This window comes from Ambystoma mexicanum, chromosome 1q, assembly GCF_040938575.1.
Source record: "Ambystoma mexicanum isolate Mex_15411 chromosome 1q, UKY_AmexF1_1, whole genome shotgun sequence".
NCBI classification, from domain to species: Eukaryota; Metazoa; Chordata; class Amphibia; order Caudata; family Ambystomatidae; genus Ambystoma; species Ambystoma mexicanum.
Window position 1 is genome coordinate 1,217,665,689 of NC_090922.1, and position 12,667 is coordinate 1,217,678,355.

Below are 12,667 nucleotides of genomic sequence, written 5' to 3' on the forward strand. Positions count from 1 at the left end.
CCCTCAGCCGGCAACCTAGTGTTGGATCCAAAATGTCTCTCGTAACCTGCAGCCCTCAGGCCGGCAGCCTACTGTTGTATCCAAAAAGGCTCTTGTAACCTGCAGCCCTCAGGCCGGCAACCTGGTGTTTGATCCCAAATGGCTCTCTTAACCTACTACTTCAGAACTGTAAACCAAAATATCCTATCAGATTTCTGGACTCTGGCAATTGGCTTGGACCCTGTCAGTTCTTCCAAAAGGGGACCTCAACAACTAAAGAGAGACACCAAACCCGTCAACCACACTTAGGGTTAAAAAAGTAGCAACAAGCAAAACATTCATTAGCAATGCCAACAGATTTGGCTTTTGTGTATATATGGGAAAGGTGTTTACCAGGCATTACCGTATGGTGCTAACTGGCCATTAATGGAAGCAGCTTGAAAATGGTGACGTACCTATATGAAAACACAGCCTGGCAAATGCTTTTCTAATACCTATATACAAGCCACATCTGTTGACTTTGCCGATGCTTGCTTTTAACAGGACGTCAGTGAAGGACTTGCATTCTGCTTATAAATCAAGTGGCTAAAGGCAGACTTGTTTAAGACATTTTGTTAATCAGCAACCAGTAGCGTGTTTACAGCTCTAATTAAACCATTAGCTCTCAGAAGACTACTTTGATAGAACACTGTCAGCCACTTCGAGCACAAAGTTTGAGGCTTTAAGGCTTGATAAAGTGAGCTCGAAGAGATCCTAGGAGGGTGTGTTTTGGGTGGGGAGGGGCAGGAAGTGGGTGGGAATGACCATAGGGATGAGCATGGACATGGGCAGTCAATGGGTGGGTAAATAACCACACAACACCTGCAAGAAGTGTGTCCCTCCTCGTATGCCATCTCTCCCTCGGTGTACGCCAATGCATTAGTTTTGGCTTAAAGGTAGTGCGTTCTCTTGGTAAAACTCACTATGTGTATGTGCTTTGTTAGGTTGCCCCTGCGAGATTCACTAGAATGTATTGAGGTGGAGGTTGCCTGTCTAATGCGGCATGTTGCATGAGACACATATGCTGGAGTGGAGTGGGAACACATACTCCCTCCCAGTAAAGAAGGCATTGCTGGACCAAGATGGCTGTGAGAACTGGAATCATGCACACCGCCAAGCAAGCTTGTCACCAGTGGGATGGTGTCTAGCGCGAGCAGGGCACCCTCCTGTTCAGGTCTTATTTCTTTTCTGTCAATCAAGGACCCTTTGGATCATCGTCTTGGAATTCCTTTATAGAAGGAGCTCTTTGGTTAGGAAAAGCAAAGTCCTCTCTGGAGTTTTAATGTTTTCATTGTAGTATTTCTGTCCCACTAACTATTAAGGTATTGTTTATATGATATTCTCCTATATTTTAACTAGTTAAATATGTGTTAATTGCTTGTTTTCAATAGTTTTATATTGTGAAAATAAAGTTATCAGAGAGAGTGTGTGCCTTTTCTCCAATAGGGGGTGGGGTGATGTCTTGACACTGAGAACCCATGTGTATTGTTATCCAACCCAATGGTACGGATTGTATCAGCCTAAGAAAGATGAAGTGCTGACTAGACCATAAGTTATTAGCACCGTTGACCATGAGGTCAACCCATGATGGGGAATTCAATGATCTGTCAATTATTTTAAACAATTTGTCCCAGAACAATTTGTCGATCTAATTTTAGAGCAGTTGATAGTGATTGTTGATGGGATCTTTGGAGCTGTAGGAACAGCGTTGTCTGGTGCCTTGGAGGCACTGATTGGATAGTTTCATTCACAGGAATCTTTTTTCATATACGCTCTAGTTACTATAGATACAAGCAATTTGTAATGATCTGATTTTTTTATTTATTTACAGTCCTATCTAAGGGCACACAGTTCAAAGTTAGGAGTTCATTTGTGAACCAGGTGGTGAACCAGTTGTGTGTGTTCCCGGAGTCTTAGTATGAAGCTGTTCCGTTGCTTTTTGTAGAATGGTAAACCTGTAACTTAATCTAGTGCTGATCACATCACATCATTCATCCTTCCTCCCCCACTCAGATATGATCCACTTATCTCTGACCCTGCTACTCATGATGTGAGTCCCCAGGGCTTGCAGGGGACTGTATCCTGAAATCCACAGGCTGCAGGGGCCTGTCGTGACTGCTTAGGCAGTGTGCAAATTAGCCCGCTGTTGTCACTGAAGCGGCGTGTGGATTGAGCACATCTACTGTTGCTGGCGAAGCGGCCTGCAAATTAGCCTGCTGTTGCTACCAAAGTGGCATGCGGAGTGAGAGCACCTGTTGTGGCTGCCGATGCAGCAAACAACCCCTGCTGTGACCACCACATTGTCATGTGGGTTAGCAACCTTTGCAAACACTGAGGCGGTAGATGGGTGAGCAAGCCTGCAGAAGCCACCGAAGCACTTGACATGCAGAGCCCATTCTGGCCCCAAACTGTGTACGTCAATTACCAGCAACTTCAAGGTCTGAGGCAGGGCTAAACTGGAGTTCCCGGGTGGCTACCTCCCCGCCACCGGGAGCTCTGGATAATGCAGTCCTCAAGAACTCACAACGCCAAGCCTTTCATGCTTCTGAGGTCGATAAATGAGTACCAACTTCGGTTGCGATGATACATATATGTAAATCTGTTCTCTGTAAACCGCTTTGGCTTAAGATTCTTAATATATAACAAATCATTATCATTATCATTATTATCCTTCTGAAAGTGGGTCAGGCCAAAGCAGACAGACACCAGCCTCACCCTGCTCCCAACCTGACAGCTACGTAAAGTAGCAATGTTTGTCATTTCTTTCCACCTACACTGGAGGGGAAGTTATTTTGCCAACACCATTCATTGAGCAGATAACATCTTTCACCATTTCTCTTTGCGGCTGCAAATTGTCTAATATGAGTGTGTTCATGAATGAAGTAGTTCACAATGCAGCTGTTCTGAAGAATTGAGAAGCATAACCCCATCTGCAGAGTGTATTACTTCCTAAAATGCATTCAGATAGTACTAGCTAAAATGCATTTAGAGGAAAACAAAATACACATAGCTATATTTGTGGGCGTATATTCATGCATAGTGCACATCACATAGTCAGAAGCAGACGCGTGTTTTAAGCACAAAACTTGTGACTTTGGGATTATCATGGAAACCTCTTTCTCTTGGCGATTGTCACTTGGTGTTTGTGGTTGGATAGCCCCACACAGCTCATTGAGGTGGAGGTGGTCTGTCGAATATCCTATATGGCACATTACATGCCACATATGCTGGAGTGGGAAGGGACAGCGTACCCCTTCCCAGTAAAGAAGGCATTGTGGGGCAAGATTTATGTGAGAACTGGAATCAAGCATACCCCAAACAGGTTTGTCACCGTTGGGACAGAGTGTTGCACCAGATTCCAGGCCTCCTTGCAGGCCTTGGCATGCATGTACAAAAGGCTCTTAACCCCAATCTGTCAGAAGAATGCAGTGTTATATAAGTGCAAGTTAAGTGTGTCATCTGTGACTCATAGAGCCTTTAACTTACTTTTAAAAATGAAACTCTAAACTAAAAACCCAAACTCTATAACCATAAACTCAAACTCTAAACACTGGAACTTCTAGAAACTTAACTATTTATAACCTCTAAAATATACCTTAAACTAAACTAAGCTATGCTTTATAATAAACTATAGCAAACATTAAATACCGGATATGTCTGTTTCCTTTAAAGGAAACTAGTTGCAGCAGACAGAAGCATGCTGTGGCTCTGGGAGGTTTACTGGACGGAGCAAAGGGTGCATGAAAACTATAATGCACACATTACCGACTGCGCATATTTCATGAAAGTGTGTGCACTACTTCACACTTTAAATACATTGGCCCCATTTCAAGCTTTGTTCTTCTTTCTGATTTCTGATATAGCAATCATTGCATACTCTTGTGACATTTTCCTCTGCCAGTGCCATCCCTCTTGCAATTTCTTACTAATCTCACTCCAGTTCATGAATGTCGTCCTTGATTTTAATGAATACATACTTCAAGAAAAATACAATAGTGACAAAAATAATAATAAGCAAGGTGAAATAGAACAAGTGTACGTTTAAGATGAATAACAAAGTGACAAAAATATCAATGAAAAGGTGAATAAAAACATTGTAGTGAGTAATAAAAAATAGCAAAGGGGCAATATCATTTATATTATGAGAAAACATAATAATACAGCGAAATACACTTTATAGTAAATTTCAGAAAAATACCACAGTGACGAAAAAGTCATTGGAAATAATAATAACAAGGCAAATACAAATAAAAGCAGTACTTCATGAAAAGAGTAGCACTGACCAAAGAAATGTTAATAATCAAATGAAATAGAAGAAATTGTAAATTCCTGAAGATACCACTGTCATTCAGACAAATCTACCTCGGGGGGTGCGGATCACTAGGCGCCCCCTGCTCTTGTATCTCAGGGCAATTGTGCACTGTGTTAGTACTAAGTTACTATACTATGGACACACTAACATAAGACACAAAGAAAACACATGAATCGATTCAACAATAGAAACACTTTTATTCATACACAGCAATGCATGATGCAAACACTACTATAATGCACATCTCGAATTTGCACCTTTTATGTTTTTGGTGCAAATCTACAATGCAATGCAATAACTACAAGCCTTACAGGCTTCTAATAAAAGCAATCTAATAGCAACTCCAATCCACACCATTCCTCTCCAATCCACACCACACTTCACACTCTCTCTCTAAGACAATCCCTGTCTGATTACTCCATCTATCATGTCAGCCAAAGCTCTGTGTGAGTGTCTGTCCTAATTCCCCATGCACGTTTCTTATTCAGATCTATACTCCCCTATTGCCATGTCTCTCCACTCCAGCTAACTCTGCAACCAATCAGTCAGTCAGGGACAGGCCTCTGCTCTCAGTGGTCTGGTCCTCCTGCCAACTCTCTCTGCCAGTCTCCCTGCCAGATCAATCTCATCAGCTCTCATCAGAATGCTTCCCCAATGCTTCCTCTCTTAGAGAGCAGCTCCATCTAAAACGCCTCTCCTATGCCAAAGCCAAAAATCTCTCTTCCATCTCAGAGAAAAGCTCCCTCGATCTCAGGGTCAGAGAGCATCTCCATCTCAAACTCCATCTCAAACTACATCTCGAACTACATCTCAAACTACAAACTCCCAAAGCCTAACCTCTCATTATACTATTCAATGACGTACATACATATCCATGGTTACATGTCTCTCTAAGCTAAAATGCCTCTCTGTCTATCTGTCAGCATTTCTAAATCCAAGCAATGCCTAAAAGTCTGTGATGCATGTCTTGTACTTTTCAATTACTGTGTGTTCTTGTCATTGTGACTTTTGTACATCATATCTATACCATGGCCTTCTACTGTCTGCGTTACAAAACACCATCCTACCATCTCCCCATATCTCTCTATTCACTCCACTGAAATCCCTCTCTCTGCATGTCTCTCCGTGAGGCAAAACACTCCCTGCATGGCCCCCACCATCTCTGTCTGCGAACACCAGCCAGCCAGGCCTGCTGATACTATGCCCTTCTCCGTGTCTCTACCAAGGCAAGAGTCACGTCTAATCTCTGTCTGCTAAGAAACTGTTTACGCTTTCCTCGTACACTGTAACTCATAACATCTTTCGCAGTCCGTGGCGTTTCTCTTTGGTCTCAATGGAATGTCTTCAAAATCAAAACCCTCATGCCTTCTCTATTCTCAAATGTAGTGCCTAACACATTCATTCATAACCAGCACTATACTCAAATCTCACTGCATATTCTAAGTGCACACTCATGTGTGGTGTCTCTACGATGCATACATAATATATAACAACATATCTACGTGTCTCTACATGACACTAGCAAGGCACTTCAAATATAACAGGCCTAATTCTGTATAAAATTGCAAATGCTAACTAATATGTGGATAATGGATAACTAATCAGGATGCAATGATGGATAAATAATCGCTACATGGATAATGATTCTCTAACGATAACAAACCAGGCTCCTCCATACTATCTGGTTTCACACCACACTAGCTTCACCAGGAAAGTGACCATTATGCCAAGCTTTCAATATGACGAGAGGTCAGTGTTACTGTCATCAATCTATCTCCCATCTATGGACTAGATCAGAACCCACAAAGTGCTGTCTGAAGCCCAGTATGGCTTTTATGTAGGTATAGGCACATCTGAATACATTCTGAACCTAAGATTTATTCTCAACATTTTGCTGATTCTAATTTTGACACTGCCCATTTCTTAGCAAATGATTATCTGGCTGCCCCCTCTCGATCTCATTCCTTCCTCTTTAATTCCTTCTGTTGTCTCTCAACTACTCCCCTTCTTTACTTCTGTCTTAAATTTTCCCTCTCCTTCTCCACTTTCTCATCTGGTTTCAAATAGGCTGATACTGATCAAATCTTCTCTTGATCCAGCACTTCCCTCTAATTTTCACCTGTTTTATCTTCTCCCTTTCTTATATAATCTTTTTGAAATGATTGTCTATTCTCAAGTGCCTTTCTTCTTTCACAACACTTCATCCTTCCCCCTTTCCATCTGACTTCTGTCCTGCACATTCCGTACTTCTACACATTTCCAATGCTCTTCTCACCACTCGTCACAATAAGCTTTCAGCCATACTCATTCTTTTTTTCCTTTGCGCTGCCTTTGACACTATCGGTCATCACCCTCTCCTGACTTTTCTGGCTCTGTACTTAGTTTGGTTTGCTCATATGTCTCTCATCGCTCTGACTGTGTCTCCTCGGCTGGTAACCTCTCTTCCCCCGCTCATTACATGACAGTGTTCCCTAGGTTTCTGTCCCTGGATCTCTACTCTTTTCTCACAACCACATTCCTCTCTCATCATTAATCAAATCATTCAACCTTTCCTATCACTTCTAAGCAGACGATTCACAGATCTTCTCTTGTTCCTCCTTTTCAGACTTTCTTCACTTTACTGTTACCTCCTATCTCCTAACTATCAAATCATGGATGCCATCTGACCTTCTACACTTAAACCACTCCAAAAGTAAAACTCTGAGTTTTCATCCCTTCCTCCTTCTCAAAACTGCCAAAATGTCTTGCATTCTTTTCCCCCTAAACCCTGCCCTTTGCCTCTTCTGCCTGTCAACCTGTTGTCATTTGTGATTCCTCTCTCTCTTTCTTCACACACATCAATAATACTGCTCATATCTGTCATTTCCTCCTGTACAATCTCTGTTGTACCCACCCTTTCTTCCATGTCACACTACTAATCTTCTTATATCCTCTCTAATCTTATCTCTCAGGTCGATTACTGCTCTGCTCTTCTAATTGGACACCCGGCCTCTCATACTACCCCCCTTCACTCTGCTTATAATCCTGTTATCCGCCTTGTTTTCCTTTTACCTTCTCTTGCTTACATCTCTTCTTTGCTTCAATGTACATCTTTCTTGCCATTTAATTCTTGTCTCCCCTTTCATTCCTTCTGCATAGTATTTAACGTTACCCATGGTCCTGCCCCTTCATATCGATCTTCCGTTATCTACTTCTAGTTACCCCCTAGTTATCTACTTCTAGTTACCCCCTGCACTCTGTGCTCACAATTAAAGTATCCTCTTCACATGCCCAAGCTGGAATGCACTGCCTCTTACTATCCACTCTTCCACTTCCTTCCTTATCTTTCTCACCCATCTCAAAAATCACTTCCTCTCCCTCATTCAGGTTCTTAACTCCCCACTCCTGTATCGAATTTGCGTTATCATTTTTACCATTATATTCTTTGTTTCGCTGATCAAGTGTTTTGTAAAGCACTTTGATGAAAGCGCAAAATAAATAACATCATCAGCATCATAACTTTATTTTGGCTTAAAGCCATAAATGTTTTAACATCAACATATGAGACATAAACATAAAACATTAGGCTATTCATGGAGTCTATAATTGCCCTCCGAAAATAGGCACCGAGCGTTGTTGCGTAATGTCGTATGCAGACGATCTAGTGATCCTTGATCACATGTTCAGTGGGCTACTCAGATTGGCTGAGAGGCTATGGCTATACGCTGAATCCAATGGATTGATGATCAATCGTGAGAAGACCCAACTTATCCTATACACCAATTGTAAAGTAGCTGTCATCACATGTACGCAAGAACCATAGAAATATCATATGCTCCCACCTATAAATACGTAGGAGTGGAATTTGATCATTGGGGGAATTACCATTCCTGTATATCAGTCCGCAAAATCAAGGCAGCACAATAAACAGCCTTGATCTACCAATTCACTCGTAATCAAAGCGGATGTTCCCTTTGGGGAGCACACCAGTTGTACTTACAATGGTTGGCCCCTATGATAACATGGACTTGAAGCAGTGGTTAACGTTGATCTAAAATGGCTCTGGATTATCGAAGGGAAATTTTGGAAGAAGTTATTGGGTTTACCCAAAGTATACCTATGGCATCCTAAGATTGGAACTGGGAATTCTTTCATTAAAAGCATTGGTTATGAAAAAAAGAGACAAAGTATACACAAAAATACTTAATAATCCCTCTAATTTTCTACTGGCATGTGTGGGGAGGATATTTGAGGTGGAAAACAACTTATATTAAAAGCAAATATGGATTACCTGCTTGATGAAATTGGCTGGAATCCGTTTTGGGGAGTAGACCAAGAGGATCTGAAACATTCCTTGGGTAAGCGCTTGGATCTATGGGATTGGCACAGTAACTTTGCCTACCTTGAGAAACTAAAAAGCTATACATTTGTACAGCATATATTCTATATGTTCAAACAGTCTCAAAAATACCAAAATCTGTGCCCATTGATTAACCTGAGAAGGTTTTTACTGCTATTACGAATTAACCTTCTCCCAGTATTAGCAGTAACAGGGCAGGAGAGGAAAATACCCAAGCCTGAACGATTTTGTTGAATTTGCAATAATCGCCACGTGCCCGAGACAGGCAAGCATATATTAACACAATGCCCAACAATGGGCCCTGTCTATGTTAGGCACTATGGCAGATTTGTGCATCATTTGGATTATATCAAAGAATCTGAGTTTTGATATCAGTGCTTAAATACTCTCAATGCTAGTCTTCATCTATCTATGTACAGAGTGTGGTCATCTGCAGTAAAGTTCATGAATATGGGAGTCATGGGGGGTCATTACGACCTGGGCGGTATGGCTGCCTCCCATACCGTGCCCGTGTCTGGTGTTGTGCAATGGGGACTTACCAGTCTAGTCTGACCCTGGCGGGACCGGTAAGTCCCCATTGCACAAACCATTCCCCATTCCCATTGAGCCCTTATGGGGCTCAATGGGAATGGGGAGGGCACTAATAACGGGCTCGCAACTTGCAAGCCTGTTATTAGCGCCCTGGTCCCTTAGCAGGACCCGTAAGGGACGTGTGGTCAGACCACACGTTCCTTACGGTCCCCAAAAAGGAACCTTGGAATAGGGCGGCAAGGGATTACCGGCACCGGTCTCCTTACCAGTGCCCGGTATCCCTTACCGCCCAGGTTGTAATGACCCTCATGGAGTCATGATATGATTCGAAGTGAGAAGTGAATGTTCAGAGTAATTGAATCTTCATCTGTTTTAGTTTTAGTCACATATTTATTTTCTCTTCTTTGATATCATGAAATAATGATTATATGTTTTAGTTTCATTTAAGTGTACTTGTTAGGATGTTGATATATATGTTTTTATCAATGATTTGGTTTCTGTGAAAAGTTTTTCTTTATGTAAAACTGTATCACATTAAATAAATAATAATAACAAACCATTTAACATCACAAATAAATTATCACAAAAGTATCTTTCAAATTAAGGGTGAAAATGCATTAATATAGTCAAGCTGGGACCCAATTACATAACATATATGGTTAAGTTCGAAGCAAACACAGTTAAAAAAGAATCACAATAATGACCCAATAGTATCAATGCACCATATGCCTTGGAATTCTGGGCCAAAGGGTGTCATTTGGAGGCCTATTACCCAAAGAGACAACATTTGCCCCAGGGAGCATGGCCCGTTGTGTCCTATTTTCACAAGGCAAGACACTTAGCTCTATTAGACTGTATGCCGGTGATTTACATCTCTTATTGAAGTTAAGCCCTCAGCCATTCTCGGATCTCTAAGATCGAGTCTAATAGAATCATATGTGTTACTTCCCTGATGAAGAATCCTAGTACAGCTAGCAATTTGTTCCCTGGTAATAAATCTACAACACCTCACTACCCGAATCCAGTGAGTGCACCTGTTTATTCCTGGGTTTTGGGGATATTATGAAGGAATACCAATAAATTCCAAATACTAAATGTTTGTGCTACAAGAGCGCAGTCTTTCTATGGCTCATGGATATGATCACATCCAGTGCTTGCGTCAACCGAACATACTATGGGCTGTGCTACTTTCATTGTGGATGCTGGGCCTGCTATTGTTCATCTTATTTGAGATGGATAGTGATCTCTTCGTCAGGTTTTCATATGGCCATGTAGCTAAATTATTGCCTGATTTCTCATCTATGCGAGGGGCACTTCTTGGAGACCCTCTTTTTTAATGTGTACATCAATTGTTTGCCACTGACTGGTAATGAACAAAAGATCCACTAATACATCTAAGCGGGAAGGTCTGAAGAGCTACACTTTGGCCTACGCAGATGGTGTGGTGTTATTGGAATGCAGAAGGGATGTAACTAAGTAGTTCTGACTGCCCATTTTGGGATGCGACCAACCCTAATTTGCTTATGGTCTTTCCCATTTTGTAATGGCTTGGCAGTCGAAGAATGATGGTCTGGAGTGTTGTCCAGAACAATGCCAGAGTTTAGGATTAATTCTAAACCTTCCAGCCATCACCTCTTTTGTTTTTCTGTAGTCACCCCAAGTGGGACAGTTATGCCCATCAATTCCAACAGAGTGTGTCCAATAGTGGCAACAGTGGGATAGCAAGAGTAGATAAAAACACCTGTTGCCTGGGAATCATATTATTTGATCATTTGAAATGAACTTTGTACATCAAAAATCAGGAAACAAAGATGGTGCAATGCATAGCACACTTTTAAGGTTTGGTGGGACATGGGGCGGTCTACTGCTGGAAACTTCTCCCCACATCTGTAGATGCACATTTGTTTCACTAACTCTTTATGGTGCAGACCTAGGGGATTATTCCAATACCTTGCCCATTCTGATCAAGCAAAATCAATTTTTGGGCTCCACTTTTGTTTTTCCTCCGAATGTTCCCATGTTTGCAAAGCACTCATGTAGCTGCTTGGGGTTAATGCTGAGACCGCAAACATATTGGGTTCCAAATTAGAGAAACAAGCATCACTATCTCACTAAAATCATAGCCCAAGATTTAACTACATCAGACGATAGTATGAGCAGCATTTGGATGCAATATCTTATGCAAGAATTTTTACATGTAGGTACTCATAGGCATATCAAAATCCAATATTTCAAAAAAGGTAGCAGGCGCTCCTCTCCAGAAAGAACATGGCATGATAACCTGTTCTGAGATGAGAGTTTGCAGCACACACTGTTTGCTCACTGTACCTTTCACAGATGGGAAATAACCATTTGCATATCAGTCTTTGTCCCGCCCACATGGGCAGTCCAGCACTGAAATGCTATGGCAATTCCTCTCTGAACAAGAGTACCAACAGCAACCCCATACACGTGTTTCAGCCTTGTACCAAAATCCAACCCTGGCATAAAAATAGGTTTTTCACCACCAGATTAGTGCAAGGAAAAGCAGAGGGATGGGTAGACCTTATGCACAATCTGACATGGATTGCATAGCCCTGACAATGGGTTATCCTGGTTAAATTGAGGAAAGATCTGTTGCCGTTGGTTAGCATGGTGAGCAAGTGGACGGAAGTCTGAATCAAGATAAGAAATGCTCTTGTGAGGGTATGTCTCAAGAAATCTATGCTCTACCCACCCCATGAAACCCTCTGGAGTAAATACCACCTCCCTTTCATTACAAGCATGGAAATAAAACAGGGGCGGTAAGCCGTCCCTAATAAAATATTATAGTTTCCTTGCATCAGTTAATCGGACGTGCACTACTATTAAGAAAAGACTATCTTAAAAATCGACCCAATTGTGAGAAGTATAGCATTAATTCATGTTCTGTGTGTTTAACGTGGTTTTCATTGCAGTACCATGGAAACAGGTTCATTCTAACAAGCCACGCAAGATGAAATGATTAAGCACATATGTACAATATTTGCACGAGTTATCGCCTTTATTGACTGCATTTCAATTTGGCTAATAGATCATGTTTTCCCTTTTTTGTCATTCCTTTTTACAATTTTCAAGAAAGGGGTAATTAAATAGTATTGGAAAAGAACTGTAGTAAGACCATGGTTTGTGGGTAACAAATGTTGGATTGTATTGCATCAATGACATAATTACTCTCTGCAGTGCTATAGTATATATTTTAATCATGTGCACTTCTCCGAAATTAAGATTTTTCTGATTCTGACTGCTAGGATTATGAACAATAAATAGTGTCCCCCCCACTCACCTCTATCTGGTACTTACTTGTTTGAAGCTGTTCAAAGACATCGTATGAAGCGGTGAAGACATAGATGTTCCAGAAAGGGTTTAAAATACCCTTTCCAAAAACATCTATTAGGGACAGAAATGCTACTTGCTGCAAGATTCAAAAGATTGACTGAATCCAACGA